Below are 20978 nucleotides of genomic sequence, written 5' to 3'. Positions count from 1 at the left end.
GAAAGCAAATTAATTCTAAGCCTTACCAGTGGGGCCAAGGGGCTGAAGCAGGGCTATTGGTAAGGGTTCGTCTGTCGTCATTGCCTTGGAAACAAAGATAGGTCAAGGCTGCATTGGTGGTCCCAGCTGGGAAGGCCTGGAGAAGGAGAAAGACAGGGGAAATAAAACTAATAGATATATAGTTAATCATTGTTTCGGACCATTAGGAAAACACACAGAGGAAGTTTGGGAGTCTGGGAACTATGAAAACATTTTCTTTTCTTTTTTTTTTTAATATGAAATTTATTGTCAAATTGGTTTCCATACAACACCCAGTACTCATCCCAACAGGTACCCTCCTCAATGCCCATCACCCACTTTACCCTCCCTCCCAACCCCCGTCAACCCTCAGTTTATTCTTAGTTTTTAAGAGTCTCTTATGGATTGTCTCCCTCCCTAACTTTTTTTCCCCTTCCCCTCCCCCATGGTCTTCTGTTAAGTTTCTCAGGATCCACATAAGAGTGAAACCATATGGTATCTGTCTTTCTCTGTATGACTTATTTCACTTAGCATAACACTCTCCAGTTCCATCCATGTTGCTACAAAAGGCCATATTTCATTCTTTCTCATTGCCAAGTGGTATTCCATTGTATATATAAACCACAACTTCTTTATCCATTCATCAGTTGATGGACATTTAGGCTCTTTCCGTAATTTGGCTATTGTTAAAAGTGCTGCTATAAATATTGGGGTACAAGTACCCCTATGCATCAGCACTCCTGTATCCCTTGGGTAAATTCCTAGCAGTGCTATTGCTGGGTCATAGGGTAGATCTATTTTTAATTTTTTGAGGAACCTCCACACTGTTTTCCAGAGCGGCTGCACCAGTTTGCATTCCCACCAACAGTGCAAGAGGGTTCCCGTTTCTCCACATCCTCTCCAGCATCTATAGTCTCCTGATTTGTTCATTTTAGCCACTCTGAGTGGCGTGAGGTGATATCTCAGTGTGGTTTTGATTTGTATTTCCCTGATGAGGAGTGACGTTGAGCATCTTTTCATGTGCCTGTTGGCCATCTGGATGTCTTCTTTAGAGAAGTGTCTGTTCATGCCTTCTACTCATTTCTTCATTGGATTATTTGTTTTTCGGGTGTGGAGTTTGGCGAGTTCTTTATAGATTTTGGATGCTAGCCCTTTGTCTCATATGTCATGTGCAAATGTCTTTTCCCATTCCATCGGTTGCCTTTTAGTTTTGTTGATTGTTTCCTTTACAGTGCAGAGCTTTTTATCTTGATGAGGTCCCAATAGTTTATTTTTGCTTTTAATTCCCTTGCCCGTGGAGATGTGTCAAGTAAGAAATTACTGTGGCTGAGGTCAAAGAGGTTTTTTTTTCTGCTTTCTCCTCTAGGGTTTTGATGGTTTCCTGTCTCACATTCAGGTCCTTCATCCATTTTGAGTTTATTTTTGTGAATGGTGTAAGAAAGTGGTCTAGTTTCATTCTTCTGCATGTTGCTGTCCAGTTCTCCCAGCACCATTTGTTAAAGAGACTGTCTTTTTTCCATTGGATATTCTTTCCTGCTTTGTCAGATTAGTTGGCCATACTTTTGGGGGTCCAATTCTGGAGTCTCTATTCTATTCCATTGGTCTGTGTGTCTGTTTTTGTGCCAATACCATGCTGTCTTGATGATTACAGCTTTGTAGTAGAGGCTAAAGTCTGGGATTGTGATGCCTCCCGCTTTGGTTTTCTTCTTCAATATTACTTTGGCTGTTTGGGGTCTTTTGCGGTTCCCTACAAATTTTAGGATTGCTTGTTCTAGCTTCGAGAAGAATGCTGGTGCAATTTTGATTGGGATTGCATTGAATGTGTAGATTGCTTTGGGTAGTATTGACATTTTAGCAATATATATTCTTCTAATCCATGAGCACAGAATGTTTTTCCATTTATTTGTATCTTCTTCAGTTTCCTCTGAAAACATTTTCCCCTTTGTGCATTTGCTATACATAGTGTATAAAACCCCCATGGCAGCCTGAATACCTCAGACATACCTTTCTCCATGGTCTTGATTGCTCTGAAGAAGCAGTGGCCTTTTGCAGCTAGAGAAATTTTTTGTAAATAATATCCTGACTCAGAAATGCTCCATGTGATTGCCTTATTTTACATCTTTAAAAAATTTTTTTAAAACGTTTATTTATTATTGAGAGACAGAGACAGAGCATGAGAGGGGCAGAAAGAGGATAAGACACAGAATTTGAAGCAGGCTCCAGGCTCTGAGCTGTGAGCACAGAGTCCGATGTGGGGCTCGAACTCACCAACTGTGAGATCATGACCTGCACTGAAGTCGGATGCTTAACCAATTGAGCCACCCAGGCACCCCTATTTTACATCTTTTAATACAGATTCACTGGGCACAGTTATGATGGGATGATCTACACGATCAGTGTCATGGTTGTCCAGTTATTCCTTGCTAGCAATATCTAGATCTAAGACTCACACATGCTGCAGCGTCCAGTGATCAAATCATGGTTTTGGAGGAACATCAGTTATGAAGGGGTAAAGATCATTTCAAAATCTTTATAACCCTACCAGGCCTTTGCTGGTGTTTGCTAATGTTGGTCAATTTATCTGTTAGGATGAGGACCAAATTGCCTTCCACAGGTTCCGTGGAGATAGAATAAAGAGGCAGATTGGTGTAGTGCGGGTACAAAGCCAAGAACAAGCTATTCCCTGTTAGTGATGGTTATGAGGCGACAACAGCAAACCTTACTCATTAATGCTGCTTTTACTACCCTGTTTAAGAGACTCTAGAGATGAATTACTCAGTTTTCTTAGTGTAAGCAGACAAGTGAAAGAGTGAACAAAATGTAGCTCAGGAAAAGTCAAAGTAAAGGTGAAATTATGATCATATTAAATAAGATTGAAAAATGAATCCAATATTGATTAAAATGGACAGCAGTCCAATGGACTTAATATGAAGACATTGAAAGCATTTTTTCTTTTTGCAGATTCCAGACAGTTTTATGTTTTAGTTTGTCTGAATATCACTTTGTTTTCTGTGTATTGACAACATGGCTTAAAACTGTAAACAGCCTCTTGACAGATTCTGTTACTTACCTTTTCAGTTGCTTGAAATCTGGAGCCGTGGTCACAAGGGAGTCCACCAGGCTCTTCAGAAATACCAGGGAACTCACACATAATGCAGCATCTAGGGTTTTATATTCTGCACACATTGAAGTCTGTTGCCTTTGGAAAAATGAACCAGAGTATAAAATTTTTCCTATGCAATAATAACTGCTGACTCTGGTCAAAGTCCATAGACTGCAGCTGGTCATTAATTCCCCATAAACGCCATACGCAGAGAGAGTTATTGCTTCAGAGGGTTTTCAGTGGCATATTTTTGGTGAGTGATGTGGCATGAATGGGTATTTACAGGGTACTTTTGAGATGATTAGTGTCCAAAGCGTTAGTTGAGACATTTCCAATAGTCCATTCGGAACCCTATCTGTAGGCAGCAGCTGAAGAGACATATTGAATCTACATTCCTAGACCTTGGGAATGCATACTTAATGGAAAAGGCTAGCCGTAAGTGTTGACTTTAAAATTAGAGCTCACTGTGTGATGAGATTTAGTGTACCTGCCAGGGGGCTTCTGAAATCTCGCCCCGCTGTCTAGGGTCTGACAAAGGATTTGGCAGAGTGGCCTGGCATCTGGCATTCAGCAGGTCCACCTCGAGCATGACCTCCCAGATTTATATGTACCCTGGGAAACATGAAACATCAGAAAGGCCACTGAAGTATTTTATGGAGCTTTCTTCTGTTCCTGAACACTCTCGGCCTTACCCTGTGCTAATGCTGCTGTCTTCTGATAATGGTTTGTATCCCACAGACCCTTCCCTTTGTGTCTCTTGGATGGGTTATGTGCCCATTTCAAACTGTGTGCTCTTTCTGCCTCTCTCCCCCACATTGCTCAGCATTTAAAGACTCCTGCTGTAGGAATTGTTTCCCTCCTTCATGAGTCCATAGGGGACTTGTCCCAAAGACTCTCCCCAGTTCTCTTTCCATATGGCCTATGATTCAGTATTCCTGTGCTTACTTCTTTGTTTTAATCTAGTTTAATTTATTAGCAAGGCTGCAGTGAAAAACAATGGTGGAAAAGAACCCAATTTCCTATCTTTCCATTCTGGGACAGTTATTAGTACCATCTCGTGTTGCTGAAGAAGAATAAAGAAGCAGATCTGAACAGGAGAAAGGATAATGACCTATAGGAATCTGAAGCTCCATGCATTTGAGGTTGTGGGTATACTATGGTTGTTGCATATTGCTTGTGTAAACTTTCACACTCTGCTGTTCCTTCAGAGCAACACAACCCTTATTTCTTCAGCAAGCTCTTCTGTTGGGTTCACACTTGAGAGTAAAAGTGTCACATAGGTGGTAGTGCATGGGTGACAGCATGCATTTTTGTACATTTGCTGCAGACTGTTAGAGCTGTTTCTTTAGAGATCATCTGTCTGGTTCAGGTAACACATTTTACCATAGAGGACACTTAGGCCCTAATAAGCTAAATAGCTTGGCCAGAGTTATAACCTGTGAAAATCCCATATCTCTTTCTATCAGTCCAGTGTTTCTGGTCATCATATCTATCTGCCATGCTTATTTCATCCACTTGATCCGTGTCCGTCAATACACACACATACACACACATGGACACACACACACACACACACACACACACACACACACGAGGTATAGCATTTTGGAAAAGAGCACTGGCTTTAGAATCACTCATACTTAGGTTTGAATTCTACTCAACAGTAACTATTTATAGATTTAGCCAATTCATCCTTCTAAGCCTCATTTTTTCTCCTGTGCAAATTAAAGATAATAAGATTTCCAGGCTCATAGGGTTGTTGTGAAGATTAATTAATTTAATGTGTATGTGGGTTGTTTAACAAATTGGCACCTGGTAAGTGCCCAATAACATGTCCGTCTGTGCAATAAAATCTTTGGCTATGTCTCCATCCATGTCTACCAGGAACTGAGCTGAGTCAAGGGATTAATGCAAAGTGATACTTCTTATTGTAGCTCTTGTACTACTTCATTTAACCTCATTTTAGTTACATTTTATTGGTTATATACTAAGATCGGCTGGGGTGAGGCTGGGTCATCATAACAAAGAGACCCAAAAATAGTTCAGTTTAACAAAGAAGTTTTTTTTTTTTTTTCTTTCTCACATAAAAGTCTGACGTAAGCATTCCAGGTTGGAGGGTGGCTCTTCTCCATGGATGATTCAGGGACGCAGGCTCCTTCTTAAGTTGCTGCTCTGCATCTGCTAAGGTGTGGTTCATGATGGGGTTGCACTTGTGGCGGATGGGGGAGGGGTGTGTAAAGGAGGCTCGTTTAGACCCCAAAGTCATATGTCACTTCCACAGAAATTTCACCGGCAACAACATAGTCCCAAGGCCACTTGTAATGCAAAAGAATAGAAACCTAGGGCAGTGGGGTGGATGTGTCCAGCTGCAGTTCTGTTGCTATAGAAGAAGGGGAGAATGGACTTTGGTGGGCAACTAGCAGACTTGGCCTTAGAGCCAAATTCCAGAAAGCCAGTACTGCTGAGGGGGGCCATGGCATGGTAGAAGGAGTTAGGCAGGAGCGTGGTTTCTCACTCTGGTTCTCTCAGGTGAAAACACCTAACTCCTGGCACCTCCATTTCCCGGGACTGTTGAGCTCCAGGATTCCCTCTAGCCACATGAAGCCCTCTCTGACCACCCTGCCTCAAGGGCTCTCTTCCTAAAGCTTCTCTTCATTTTGCATCTTATGGCACACAACTCATACAATTTTATTTGTTATAATCAAGCTGCTCATGGCGCTTTGCAGGTGTCAGAAGATAAAAAGAATCTATAGGTTAGTTGATTGGTTGGTTGATAAATGTGAATCGTTTGGAGCTCATTGGAAAAAGAAACTATGGATATGAAGGCAGAATGATTTTCTTCAGGAATGAAGCAGAGCTGAGGGAATAAGCTCAAAGGTCTTTTCTGGGCTCACATTTTATGATTCTATGACTCAGCAGCTCTTAAGCGGGGAGGAATCCCGTCTTGGTTCCCTCTGGTGATACTCCCTCTAAAAGATTTTTATCATTGAGTTGAACTTGATGAGAATTTCCATCTCCTCCAGTGGCGTCTGTAAGGTCACTTTAATACATAATAAGCTTTAAAAGAAAATGCTCTTATCAGTATGAATAGAGCTATATTTTAAAACCCTTTAGCATTCCAGGTAAGGGTCTGAGTACTCATAGGATATTAAAATTCAAGGACATGTAGTTTGCTGAGCTTTAGAATCCCATTTTGTACGTTTAGGTCTAAAACAAATCCCTCAGAGATTCACGTTAGAAACAAGGTATTAAGCATTTATTCTATGAAAATCTGAGTCTCTGCTTTGAAGTCAGCTTCCATCAACTTTGTCACTGGTGGGCAGTGACTGAGTGCCAAATAATGTAAAGCAGTGCTTCTCCAAACTTCATGGAGCATTTGAATCATCTGGGGGATCTGATTAAAATGCAGATTCTGGGGGCGCCTGGGTGGCTCAGTCGGTTGAGCGTCCAACTTCAGCTCAGGTCACGATCTCGCGGTCCGTGGATTCGAGGCCCGCGTCGGGCTCTGGGCTGATGGCTCGGAGCCTGGAGCCTGCTTCCGATTCTGTGTCTCCCTCTCTCTCTGCCCCTCCCCCGTTCATGCTTTGTCTCTCTCTGTCTCAAAAATAAATAAACGTTAAAAAAAATTAAAAAAAAAATGCAGATTCTGCTTCCGTAGTTATGTGATTGCATCTGAGATTGTGCCTTTCTACCAAGCTCCCAGGCGATGCCCTGATGCTTCTAGTCCATGGACCAAGCTTTGAGCAAGGCAATAAGGAATATTACCTGTTAACATGCCGCTTTAAAGATGCTCTGTTACTAGTTAATTAAATATGAGATAATTATGTTGCCTTACATTAAAGTTGTTTGCATATATGATCTGCAATACCTGAAGAAGATTCTGAAACGAGAAAAGAGCCCTGTTTATTTCACCTCACTTTCTCCTATGGATTTAGCACACTTTCATGTGCTTCATAAGCCTTTACAACTATCTGTTTAATGAATGATTGAAAAATTTAACCGAATGCTTATTTTTGTTCCAGGCAGCAAGTAAAGGATGCATACATCTGCCTCACCTGGGACATATTTTGTTGCTTTCTCTATTGGAATTAGTAAATCAGAGGAAACATGGCCCCATAGAGGATCAAATTGGAAATATTTTTTCTTAGTGCTTTATTTCCTCTCTGGAGTGAAGACCACTGATACATGCGTTAGCAAGCACATGGCTTGAGCAGTCTTCAGGACTCCAGGAAGCCATAGTGGCCATTTCAGTTGAAGTCACACAGGCTTCCATTGCTTTTTCCATTTAGCCATGGCAGTGTGGTCTGTGTCTTTCTTGAAATCTAGATCCAAGAGAAAGGGTGCCTCCATGGCCAGACCCAGGACGGTGGGGAATAATGAGCGTTTTTGGTTGTCCTGGACCAAACAGATGAAATGGAAGCACTTTGGTGAGGCATGAAAATTATACTTTAAATTTTCAGTGTGGTATTTTTGTGCTCAAGCCCTCACAAAAAATTCTGTGTAACACTGCAGGCCTTGGTAGTCTTACTGGCAAATGAAGTTCCCACATAATTGCTTTAGGGAAAAAAAGGAATGTCTTTGCATTTAATGTAGTCAGGAAGCCATATAGGTTTAACCTTGTAGGTAACTGACTCTTCATTGCATATTACAAGATGGTTTCAAAGCTTTTTTGATCACTCAGTTGGTCAACATAGAAATGGAAGGTGTGGAAAGTGGCCTTGATAATGCCATAGAATCTATGTGCCACTCAGCTCCCTGTGAGAAGTGAAATGGCTTATGCGATCATTCATAAATTCACAGGTAGAGCATCACTCACGTGCTTTACCAGACTGTGAGCCCTGGGACAACAGATTCTGCGTCTCAGTTTTCTTACCTGTAAAATGAGGACAGTAGAAGAAACACTCCTTGAATGGCACTGAGTCTCAGTATTAATTTCTTAGCATCCCAACTCTAAGAAGCCAACTTAGTGGCTCTTTAGAGCTTACAATGTAGCATATGATAACATATATAAATTCACATAACATATGTATAAATGGCATAGGAAAGTGAAAGACATTACATAAAGACACATGCATGATTGTCTCAAGAGGATGGTGATATGACCCGCAGCACATGTAGACATTCTTTCCTACCCAAAGTAATAGAAACTTGGGTGAGAATCCAGCGGTGCTAAAGATACCCCAGCAAGCTCCCAGACACTGTGACTGCCCTCATGACAGGGCACAGACATTTTAATAAGGAGAAGGGCACAGACATTAATCGAGCAATCACCAGTCTTTAAATTACAATTATGATGAGCACCATGAAGGAGAAGAGTAGGTGGCCAGAGATCTTACAGTAGGGGCAGTGACCTGAGGGGGTCAGAAAAGGCTTTCCTGGGCAATGTGTTTGTGAACTCAGGTGTAGACAAAGAGGGGTAGAGGCTGAGAAAGAAGGATTTCGGGCAAACACAATGGATTTGTGAAGGCTGGAGGCAAGAAGTATTTGAGGACAGGAATGAAAGCCAGTGTGCCTGGGGTTAAGAGTAAGATTGTGGTGGCTGGTGAATCAAACAGGGACCAAACCTGCAAAACCTTGCTGCTAGGACAAGAATTCAGGATTTCATGCTGTGAGTCATAGGAAGCCATTGAAGGGTTCGAATGTGCTATCTGAATTTTAAAGGCATCACTTTGGCTACAGGATGTCTTGTGAGGAATGCTATATAAAAAAATGGAGTAGAGGAGGAGCAAGAACAGATGCAGGGAAGCCAGTGAGGAGCTTGTCACAATAGACTGGGCAAGAGGAAAGGTGGCTCTTACTGGGACAAGGAGAAAGTGGATGGACTCAAGATTAAATTAAGAGGTAGAATGAAAAGGTCTCCATGATTGGATCTTGGAATGGAGGGAAGGGAAGTGTTCAAGGTGACTCGTAAGCTTTTGGCTGATGCGGTTGGGTGGGGAGTGGTGTCATTACTGAGATGGGAAGACCAGGGGAGGACCTAAGTTCGGGGTACAGTAGGGGTGGGAAGAGGAAGAGATCAGGAGTTAAATTTTGGGTGCATGAGAGACACTTGAAGGAGAGAGATGTCTGGAGCTTAGAGGAGAGGCTGAATTTGAGTTACATATTTTTTTTAATTTTAATGTTTATTTATTTTTGAGAGAGAGAGAGAGAGCAGGGGAGGGGCAGAGAGAGAAGGAGAGAGAGAATCCTAAGCAGGCTCCGTGCTGTCAGTGCAGACAACAGAGACTCAGGGCTTGAAGTCATGAACCGTGAGATCATGAGCTGAACTGAAATCAAGAGTCAATAACACACTTAACTGACTGAGCCACCCAGGTGCCCCTGGGCTACATATTTTATAGTCATCAACATTGGTTGGTAATAGGAGTAAATGATAATGCCTGGGGAGCAAGTTTAGAGGGAGAAGGAGGATGGTCTGGAACAGAGAAACTTTAATAATTGAAAGGTGAGGTAGAGTAGGTCACACCCCCTAAAGGAGGCTGAGGAGGAGTAATTGGAGATCGGGCAGGTGAGAAGCTCGGTGTCACAGAATGTAAGGAAAGGATTGTTTCAAGATGGAGGGGTGTGGCCGACTGAAGGAATACAGCAGAGTAGTAAACAAGCACACAGACGACAATCTGAAAACACTTTGATAGAAAGCCCTGAAGTCGAGAGGCAGTTCAAATCAAGAACTTCTAGAATGCCCCATGCACCTAGCTTTTCTTTGGCTTCCTCCTTATAAAATTGGGATGGCATTGGAGTTGTTTTGAAAGCTGCAGGAGATGGTTGCAAAATATTTAACCCAGAGCTGGCACCCTGTAGGTGTATGCTAGAGGTTAGCTGATATAATAATGAGCAAAGAAAGGATCACAATCCTCCTTGTTGAAGTGGGTTTGAGTAAAGCAGCCAAGACTATACTCCAGCCTCTGCAGACCTTGGAGGAGGGTCTGTTTGTCCCAGCCCCTTTCCATATTACTGCATCCGCAGGGTCAGACAGTGTTCTACTCACAGCATTTGCCTTGCCAGTTGGAAAATCAAGGCACAGAAGTTAAGGCTGCCTGGAAAGTGCTCCACTTGAAGCCAACAAGTTAAAGGCAAATGTCATGTTGTGGGACCTGAGAAGTGCACTGTAGACAAATTACTGAGAAATCCAGGTTTGAGTCAGTTGTTCTTATTCTCTGCGTGAGAATCTAGGTGGATACAAAAGGCTTTATCAAAAATTCTTCTGGGTAGAATCATTCGCTCTCAGAACCATAGGAACATTGCATCATAAGAGGAGCAAACTCAGATTCAGGATCAGGATTCAATAGTTGTGACTTAAAGCAAATGTTGTTCCCATTCTGAGCTCTAGTGGAGGTGCCTAAGTTGTTAGTAGGGTGAGCTTGCTATGTGGCACTTCATGTTGCAGAGTCATTCATTTTGAAATCCCTCAGGGTAAGGGAGACTCCTCTCCACCACCCCGAGTTTCCACAGGAATAAAAATACTTGTTAATGCATGCCTTCATTCGTTATTTGTGACAGCCATCTTTGCCACCGTGGAGACTTAACCACTTGTCATATTAATTCTCACTAGGTCTTCTCTGTGAGATTGTAAGCTCCTTGAAGGCAGGAACTGGGTCCTGACATCCCTGTACCTGCCATCCAGCAAGCACCTGGTCACAGAAGAAGGTCAATAAATTGTTGAAATGAGTCAACACAGAATTTATGTAGGCTTATCAGGTTCCAAACATTTGGTTCTTCTGGGCCTACATCTTCCTTTCACTTTGTAACCTAAAATAGACACTACTTGTGGTGCGGAAACCATCAAATATAAAACTTAGTGCTGACACAGACAGAGAGAGAGGCTCTTTGAAAAAAATGTGAAATGTGAGTATCTATGATTATGACATTTTTTATAGCTCAGAAGCAAGTATATCTTGCAGCCGGGAAAGATCGTCTATTCTCAATGGCATGATCTTTGATTTTGCGTTGTTGTTGTTGTTTTCTCTCTCATCAGTGAGGTTTAATGCTATTTTGATCCCAAGTCCAGTGGGTTGATTTTCTTATTTATGAAGTCAAAGGTTTACTTATGGGCACCTAACTTTTATCATTACAACACAAACCCAGTTTTCGGAGGGCTCCTATTCGTTATGTCCAAATAAGGTTTTAGAAAAGCAGACCATTCATTGGAGTTACAGCAATCATTTAATCTTGCTTCACCTGTGATCGAGTCTATACCAACTTGATCTAGCTTGATGTCTTTATATTTTTAGAATGTGAGAAGTATTAGGGAGCAAAATTCACTTAATGACCTGGTAGATGACAAGATAAAAGATGCAATTGTCTTTGAGGAAGAAGCCTTGGATTTTTCCTATGGTGAGCTTTTGTGACTTTAATTCTCCAGAGAGTTGAGTGTCACTTTTATCTTTCTTGTGAGGGGTCCTCTTAGGCAACATATGTAAGTTTATACTCAGCTGACTGGGGTTCCTTTTTGCAGGATTCTACTGGAGCTAAATAGGCAACTGTAACAGCTCCCTCCCTGTCATACCCAAGGCTGCAGATGTTTTCCTTTTCTGCTTAGAGAAAACATCTAAGTTTTCTCTAAACTAGATGAGGCAGAACTCTGCTCACTCTGCCTCACTCTGCTTCAGACCTGTTACTCATCCAGTTTCCTTGGTTTCTTCCTATTGGTGTCTACCCAGATTTTTCTACTCTACCTCGCTTTTCTGGATGGATGCCTATTTAGGTGAGTTGCCTGGCTTTTTGGCTTGCTGAGTCCCTAAGGCCCCTTTTTCCTGTCCCCATGCAATGCAACTTCCCACCCCTCATTCAAGCTCCTCGTTACTGCAACTCTTGCCAACCTGGATCCATTCACTCAGATTACTACTTACTTGTTGGGAGTAGAGAGAAATCAGACTCTACTACAAATCTTGGAATGCCAATACCTCCCTTGAAAAGTATATACAATTAGTGTTGAAGAACACAGAGTCTGGATCCAGACTTTCTGGGTTCAAATCCTAGGTCTGCCCCTTAGGAGCTGTGTGATCTTGGGCTAATTGCTTACTTCTCTTGCCCAGTTCTATCATGTGCACAATGGAAATAATGGTTGTATCTACTGTACATGGTTAATATGAAGAGTAAAGAAGTTAGTGTATGTAATAGGCTTAGAACAGTGTGTCTGCTATATAATAAGCATAGTATAGCGTTAACTATTACCAAGCATTTGAAGTCAATGTTCACTGAATTCTGACCCTTCCAGGAAAAGGCAAATGGAGTAGATCAATATTTATCAAAGGGAGGTCCACAAGTTCACTATAAGAAATTTTAAATCCTGTGCTCACATTTGGATGATAATGTGAACACCCCAGGGTAAGCCTGTATTAGATTATTTAATGACTCCTAATAGCTGAATATGCATATGATTGGAAAGCCTGCATTTACGTTGTGCCTATGATCACGTTTTCAGGAAGTGAAGACCATGGTATCCAGGCAGGCTGCAGGAGGGCAGACCCGGTCATGGTTCTTGGAGAGAAGAGTGGAGGAGGATAGTCTCCTGCAATATGTATGGCCTGAGCATGCAGACCTGTCAGGGACTGGTTCTGTGACAATCACTGACTGCCGGTGTCATTTTGGATTTTATTGGGATTCTGTTTAATTTATGAACGTGTTTTAGTTTTATAGTCATATAAAAGAGCTACCAGGATTAGGGGCTTATATATAGACTTCGGTATTTATTTAAATAACATTATAATAAAAACAATTTGTTATCACCTGAGGATCATAAGCATTTTTATCTTGTAAAAAGGGTCTGCCCACATATTCCCCAAACTTGAGAAAGACTAGACTCTCTCTGGTTCCCAAATGCCAGTTCACAAACTGTGTTTGTCAGGTTACAAAAAAAAACTGGGGGGAAGTATGTGGGCAACTTTAGAAATATAGACTTTTGGGGGAGCCTGGGTGGCTCAGTTGGTTAAGTGTCCAGCTTTTGCTCAGGTCATGATCTCATGGTTCATGAATTCAAGCCCCACAGTGGGGGAGGGGGCAGAGAGAGAGGAAGAGAGAGAATCCCAAGCAGCTCCTCAATGTCAGCATGAAACCCTCCACAGGGCTTGATCTGTGCTGTCAGTATGGAGCCTGCTTCAGATCCTCTGTCCCCCGTCTCTGCTGCCCCTCCCCTGCTTGCTTTCTCTCCCTCTCTCAAAAATAAACATAAAAAAAAAGAAATAAAGACTCTTGGGCTGTGTCCTGGGGTGGCTGGGCCTGTGAATCTGTATTTTTGCTGAGCTGTCAGGTGATTCCACTGAGCAACAAGTTTGGGCCTTTCTGGGGCTGATGACCTCTCAATGTTCTTCATAGTCCTGGGATCTTAGAATTCAGGGTCTTTGTCTTCAAAATTGAGATAATCACACTTGTCCCTGTCTTGCTGCACAAGGGAGCAGTGAGAATTAATGAGGCAATTTTCGTAAGTGTTCTTGGAAGAAAAGTACCATTAAAGTGTAATATATCGAGGCCAGAATTGAGCTGGATCGCCTCAGCATGCAAATTGTTCCATAGGAACAAAGAGGTGACTCAGGGCCTTAGCATCATCAGCAGGCTGAGTTTTGCTACTGAGGATCCAGTTTCTGAGAGTGTTGGACCATCTCCAGCATGGACTCAAACCCCATGAAACCTGGCACATTAACATGAGATTTATATACCAGTAACCTGGTGGTAGCAGAGGTGGGAAGGCTGGACGGGGAAGTGTTGGGGGGAGAAGCCCTAAAGCTTATTGTATCAGTTTCCTGGGCCGCCATAACAAAGTTCCACTAACAAGGTGGCTAAACACAAGAAAGATTGACCCTTTCAGCTTTCTGGGGGCTAGAAATGGAAATTGAGGTGTGGCAAAGTTGGTTTTTTCTTGAGGCTCTGAGGAAAAGTGTGTTCTGTGCTCCTCCTAGTTTCAGGCATTACGGGGAATCCTTGGTGTTCCTTGACCTGTAGATGCATCATTCCCATCTCTGCCTGTCATCACATGGCCATGTTCTTCTTCCTGCCTGTCTGGGTTTTCACGTGGCCCTCTCCTCTCAGTGTGCCTCTCTCTTCTTATGGGGATACAAGTCATATTGGATTCAGGGCCCATGCTTCTCCAGAAGGACCTCATTTTAATTTAACTAATTACGTCTGAAAGCTCCCTATTTCCAATTAAGTCACATTCTGAGGTACTGGCAGTTAAGGCATCAACATATCTGACCCCTTACCTCCATGTTTCTATTTACATAAGGAAGCACAGGATATTTTACATTTTGGAGTGAATTCTTTTCCCAAAAGTGTTTTTCTTAAAGAGTTTTTTTCTTAAAAAAAGTTTTTTATGTTTATTTTAAGGGGTGGGAGAGAGCCTATCAGTGGGGGAGAGAGCAGAGAGAGAGGAAGAGAGAGAGAATCCCAAGCAGGCTCCTAGATGTCAGTGTGAAACCCTACACGGGGCTCAATCTCATGAACTGGGAGATCATGACCTGAGCTGAGATCAAGAGTCGGACGCTTAACTGACTGCGTCACCCAGCGCCCCCACAAAAGTGAAACGCAGAGGGCATTACACCTTAGAAACCATGCTATATGTCATGGTAAGTTCTGCCGGGTGGCCCATAACAACTGATTTAGCTCACAATGTACCAGAAGTAGGAGTTCTTCTAAGGGCCCTGTAGAATCTAACCAACACACCAGAAGAGGTCCCAGTCAGAAAATGTTCCAGCTTTCCACTTGAGGTGTTACGAGCACATCTCTCTCCATCAGCTCTTAGAAGCTTCACGTTTGTTTATTTCTCTCATCTTGATTCTTCTGCGCTCGTTTACATTTCCCCTTTTGTGGAGTGTTCCTGTTCCCTATTTATTTTAATATTGGTTCTAATTATTACCTTTTATGTTGTTATTATACCTGAAATCCCTGGTGGAAGGGGTGGAGAGTGGGGAAGGGAGATGCTCTGTGCTGTAAACAGTCTTTTTCCCTCTTCCGCATTAAGATTTACTTGCCACAATCCTGTGTCTGCAGCACCTTCTCTTCGATTCTGAGTTACAGCTGGCCACCCGGTGTATTAGCTTCTCTATTGTGCATGTGGAGCTCCTGTGTGCTCACTTCATACCCATAGGATTTTGTCAGAGGGGCTCTCAGGAATGACGGTGGGGTATTCTAATGGGTTGACATTGTGTAATCTTCAAACCGTCTTATTGAAATAAAGTCTTTGTGGTGGCTGTAGCTCTCAGTTCTCTTGTTCCTGTTCCAAGTTCCTTAATGAGCCACTATCATCTGTTCAGGGAGGCTAGTCCTTGGCCTTAACCCTATGTGAGCCTTCCTTTGGATGACAAAGAGTTGATGGGAAAGATTGTTAAAACAAAATGCTCTGAAAAGCCCTTTTATGCAATCAGGTGTTAGGTATTGGTAAAGCGTTGTAAATGTAGAATGTCCAGATATTTTCAGAATAATCAGGTCTGAATAAACCCAGTTCAATAGGCCTTTCTTTTCTCCTTGATTAAAAGGTATTGCATGGGGTGCCTGAGCAGCTCAGTCGGTTAAGTGTCTGACTCCTGACCTTGGATCAGATCATGATCTCACGGTTTGTGAGTTTGAGCCCTGCATTGGGCTCTGGGCTGATAGTGTGGGGCCTGCTTGGGATTCTGTCCTTTCCTTCTTTGCCCCTCTCCTGTTCTCTCTCAAAATAAATAAAAACAAAAAAAGGGGAGGGGGATTGTGTTTGTTCAGATCTTCTTGGAAGCAGGATCAAGATGGGGTTGTGTGTGCAGGAGATTTATCATGAGGACACCTGGGAAGGATGAAGGGAAGGGCAACGGTGTAGGCTGGGAGAGCTTTCAGATGAACTTTTCGGTGCCGGTGTGACTTCTGTGAGAGGACAGGTGGAAGGAAGGAGGACAAGGGGAGGAAAGGACAGATGGGAATGGACAGATGAGGAGAGGACAGTTCTGAGAATGTCTTGGCCAGGTTGATTGTGAGTTCTTGAGGCAAAGTTGCCTACTGGGGGGATCCCTCTGTCCCATGGGAATGAACCTGCACTGGTACCCTGCCATGCTCAACCAACATGTGGGAGCCACGCAGGGGAAACGTGGACACTGCACAAATGTGGTTGTGGATCCAGGTGTGTGTTGGGGGGGGGGGAGGCAGGTAGCCTATACTCCCCCACAGTGGGAGAGCCAGGCAGTGCAATTATTTGGCTTTTGCAGGGATCTCCTGAGGGGTCCATTTGGATGACAAAAATGACATTCTTATTTTCACTAACTTCTGACTGAATTTTAGTGTTTTAATTATGCGTGGAGCCAGTAGCCATACCAGTAGCTGTGTGTCTTTCTCACTAATAAATATCACAGCTATTTTTATATCAACATTATAGTTATCACGGATAATCTCAATGTTACTTATGCTCATCATTACTTTGAAATCATGGTAGTTACTAGACCTGCCACTAGACCTCTTTATTTAATGACAGTGAAAAGGTGTATTTACTATTGTATCACTAATTTAAAACATAATTTGATAGTGGGATTTGAATATAATTATTTCGTTAGAGTTCTATATATCTTCTGTCATGCATTTATAAGCATTATTCCAAGAAGGGGTAATCCATAGTCTTCATCTGACAGCGAGGTCCACTACTCAAAAATTGTTAAGAACCCCTCCTGCAGAGAGTACTCGGTAGGATCATATTAATTATATTAGCTCGGTTATCTTTTATCTGGCTCCAAATGTGTGAGGACAATAGCCTCAGTCCCCACGAGAATGTATTATTGTAGAAGATGATTCATTAATTCAACAAAGAGTGTCTCCCGCGTGCCAGGTATTGTGTGGTGTTGGAGCCACGGCAACAAGCAAGACAGACAACCCCTATCTCAGAGAGTTTAATCAACTAACATGAAAGGCAGTCATGGAACAAGAACAATTATGATTGCATTACCAGGTTAACAATACAGAACAGCAGGATGCTCTGGGTGCCCCCCGAGAGGGACCCAGTGTAGGGGCCAGAGCAGACCTCTGTGAAAAGCACTCTTTCAGCTGAGCCTGAAGAACGAGTAGAGGTGGGTTGGAAGAAGAGGGGTGGAGACTGAAGTTAGAGCAAGTGTGAAGATTTGGAGGTGTGGCACGCTTAACTTGTAAGAACTGAAATCGTGCGCACCTCGTAAGCCGCGTGAAGTTTAGATTTTTCCCTAAAGACAGTAGGAAGCTTTGAAGGGGTTTTAAGCAGGGGGTGATGTGATCAGATTGCCTTTCAAAAATACTGCTTGGAAAACGCCAGTGAAGGCTCTCATGGTACTAGGGTGAAAATGAAGGCAGCCTCCTGTGAAGCGTGTGGTGGGAGAAAGCAGAATCAAGCAAGACTCTTCTGGTTATCCTTATATTTGACTTCTTTTTGGCCCTGTGGGAACGACTGGGTCTTGAATTTTAATTTGTCACTCTATCCTAAGCCACATTAAAATCTTGGAAGCCTTTTTCTTAGACTTAAGATGTTCAGAGTAGCTGCAATTCTCTCTGAAGTCAGTTGCAGATGCCGCTGTGTGAACCTGAAACCTCACACAAATCTCGGGAAAATATTTCTCGATGATGTAGAGCCACGGAGAAAGTGGATGTTGTTTGGTAAGTTCTTAGCGTACATTTGTTACTTGCTACAGCACCGATGGCCTTTAGACTTCTATATTAAGAGGAAAGTAAACTTATCATTAATAATGTAGGTGGTTATATTGCCAATTAAATGGAAGATCTCTGGCTGCTTCTTCACAAGAAACTCATAATGGGCTCAAGGTTTGTTTGTTACTAGGTAAAAACAAGTCCATTTTGGTTGATGGCTAACTCAGGACCATGCACAGTTAGGCAACTCGTAAAAGTGTTCGTCTGGAAATGAGTCTCTGGGATAATCAGATTTTATTTCTAGTGTCTAATTGATGCCCAGAGCTTTGGGGTTTAATTATGTCTGCTGAAAAAATACAATTCAATTTCTCTTCCTCCCTTTTATACATAACTGCAAGCTTTATTTTAATTCATAAATATGCAAGGTGTTACAGATATTTTCTGACACAGTACCTGGTATTATTTAGATACTTAATAAACGTTGGATTCTTCTTGTAATGGAATGAATACATATCAAATAAGAAACTTAGGTAAGAGTTTCTGGCTCTTCTGTTTATGGTCTGGCAGTTGAATTTGAATATTTTATGATTACTCCAGAGAAATAAATAATTTAAGTGGGAAATTGTTTTAATAAGAGGGGACTCCTGTTTTGCAGTCATCTAGGCAGGCTGGCTTGAATGTAATGTTGGGTGTTTGTTCTACTAGGGAGTGCGGTAGGCGGGTATTTTATGGGACCTGTGGCAGGAAGAGCTGAGTATGTGTGATGGACTATGAATTACACCCTTTCCCTTCTGTACGGTATCTACCCAACTTCCAGGAGGGCCCAGATAGCTTCTTTACCTCCTCTTTGATCACCAGCTGGTGTGTCTGTCTTCTTTCACTTAGCATTATGTTTTCAAGGTGCATCCATGTTGTAGCATGTATCAGTATTTCAATCCTTTTTATGGCTGGTAACACTCCAGCATACGGATACGCCACATTTTGTTTATCCGTTCATCCGCTGATGGACACTTGGATTGTTTCCACCTTGTGGCTATTGTGAATAAGGCTGTTACGAACATTCGTGGACAAATATTTGTTTGAGGACTAATTCTTTTGGGCATATACCCAAGGGGGGAATTGCTGAGTCATATGATAATTTTATGTTTAAGTTTTTGAGGAACTACCAAATCGTTTTCCACAGTGGCTGCAAATGTTACATTTCCCCCAGCAACGGACAAGGGTGCTAATTTCTCCACCTTCTCACCAACGCTTGTGATTCTCCATTTTTTCTTCATTAGGGCCTTCCTAGTGGCTGTTGAGATGGTGTCCCCTGTGGTTTTGGTTTACATTTCCCTAATGGCTAATGATATTCAGCATCTTTTCATGTGCTTGTTGGTCGTCTGTATACATGCTGTAATATGGATGAACCTCGAAAACGTTAACGCTAAGTAAAAGAAACCAGATATAAAAGGTCATATAGGATTCCATTTACATGAAATATCCAGAATAGGTAAATCCATAGACACAGAAGGGAGATTAGTGGTTACTAGGGCTTAGCAGGAGGGAAGAATGGAGAGTGACTGTTTAATGGGTACAGGGTTTCCTTTGGGGTGATAAAAACATTTTGGAATGAGATAGAGGTGATGGTTATAAAACGCCATGAATGTGCTGAATGCCACTGAAGCGTAGGCTTTAAAATGGTCAATTTTAGGTTACGTGAATTTTACCTTGATAAATAAAAAAACAAAAACATCTGGTTAGAAGTTGAGTCTGCCTGTCCAGTTCCAGCAGTATGAGACAGAGAAATTCTGCATAAACAAACATTTTAAAATATGTACCTGAGCTTGAAAAGAAAGCCATTGTTGCCACCGGCAGCAGCTTGAATCCCAAACAGTAGCCTCCTGAGCTAGAGCTGTGGTACCCCAGGGGAAGCGTGGGCCACATATAGAAGCTGAGATGAGGGGTAGAATTTAACACCAACGTGGGGCCAATTGACAAGCCTTGGGCTGGTGTAGGGAAGCAGCAGGGTCTAAAACCTTTGCATAAGGAGGCGTTCTGAAAAAAATGCCTCTTTGGTGAAAGGGGATCTAGAAAAATCCCCCACATGAGCCAGGGGAACAGCAAGGGAATATCACTCTTCCTGATGCTCTGAGTCAGGGGAGAAAAATGACACTGAAGCCCAAGGACTGCCTTCATCATGCAAGAACCTATAACTGAGAAATTTCTGTACAGCCAGGTGGTAGGTTCCAGGGGGGTGAAGCCCCTGGCGTCCTTGGCACAAGCAAACAAGAAACTACTCATCTATAGTGACACTTCTGCAGTGCAGGGTGGACAGGATACCCAGGGAAAAACAAGCCCCGGTGACAAATGACAGTTTGCACAAGGAAAGAGTCCAGCATGAGGGAAAGTAAATAAGCATCACGGACAGGAGGATTAGAATCTCAAGAACCCGGCAAAATAGAGGTATGTCTAAGATGGTTAAACAATGAGGACTTTGAGATTGGCTCTACTGCCTTAATAAAAAGTTTCCCCATATAGTTGAACACCTGCTCCCAGGGAGCATGTGCAAAGTTTGCTTGTGAGATTTAGAAGGAGCAAAGGTAGGGACTGAGATTGTTCACCGGCTGACTGTCCTATAGTGGTTTGGAGAGACCTTTAGGTTTTTTCCAAAGGATCAAGAGCTCAGGGAAACTTTCTTTCCAAGTAATCCATTTAAGATGGAAGAAAAGCTCTTCCTTTGAGTATTAACTGTGGTGCTCAGGTGCTCTTAACCAAAGATTTGCCTTCATTTCTCTCGAGGGTGCAGCTTGGTATTTGCCCATTATTATGAGGAGTGACACGTTATGAACTGGTAAGTGGAACTTTTGGGAACAAACCTTGAAGCTGCCTTGAAAACCACTTTAGTTCTCATTCAGCTCCCCATGTCTAATCGACATCTGTTGGCCGAGCCTTGGCACTAGGGAGGTGGGAGCTTCATGTTGACCAAGCAGAATCATGCCAGCAAGTTTAGATGACTCGTTGGTAAAAATGAGACTTCAGGGTTACCTGGTCACTGGCTAGTCTTCTCTTTGCCTCACTCTATGCTCAAGCCATAGCTTTTGATCAGTGGAAGCCCCACATTTGTATGTAGAGGAGAAGGGTGTGTGGGGATGTTGTCATGAAGCTAAAGTGGGCTCTCATTTTCCATGAACTTGAGAACAGGGGACTACAGGCAGGACTGATGGACACTAGGTAACTAATGCCTCACATCTATCTTGAGATGGGAAATTTTACATTCAGTGGATCTGGCAAGCAACACACACACAAACTTGACTTT

At 42.6% G+C, this 20978-nt stretch overlaps 1 protein-coding gene across 2 annotated transcripts in view; it reads left to right on the top strand.

Annotated features, from left to right (window-relative positions):
• ARMH4 (armadillo like helical domain containing 4) overlaps positions 1-20978 on the top strand; it is a 129662-nt gene that overhangs the window by 82984 nt on the left and 25700 nt on the right. The window lies entirely within an intron of this gene.

This window comes from Acinonyx jubatus, chromosome B3 (genome assembly GCF_027475565.1).
Source record: "Acinonyx jubatus isolate Ajub_Pintada_27869175 chromosome B3, VMU_Ajub_asm_v1.0, whole genome shotgun sequence".
Taxonomy (NCBI): Eukaryota; Metazoa; Chordata; class Mammalia; order Carnivora; family Felidae; genus Acinonyx; species Acinonyx jubatus.
Note: the sequence above shows the minus strand (reverse complement) of the source record. Positions and strands in the feature narration are given on the sequence as shown.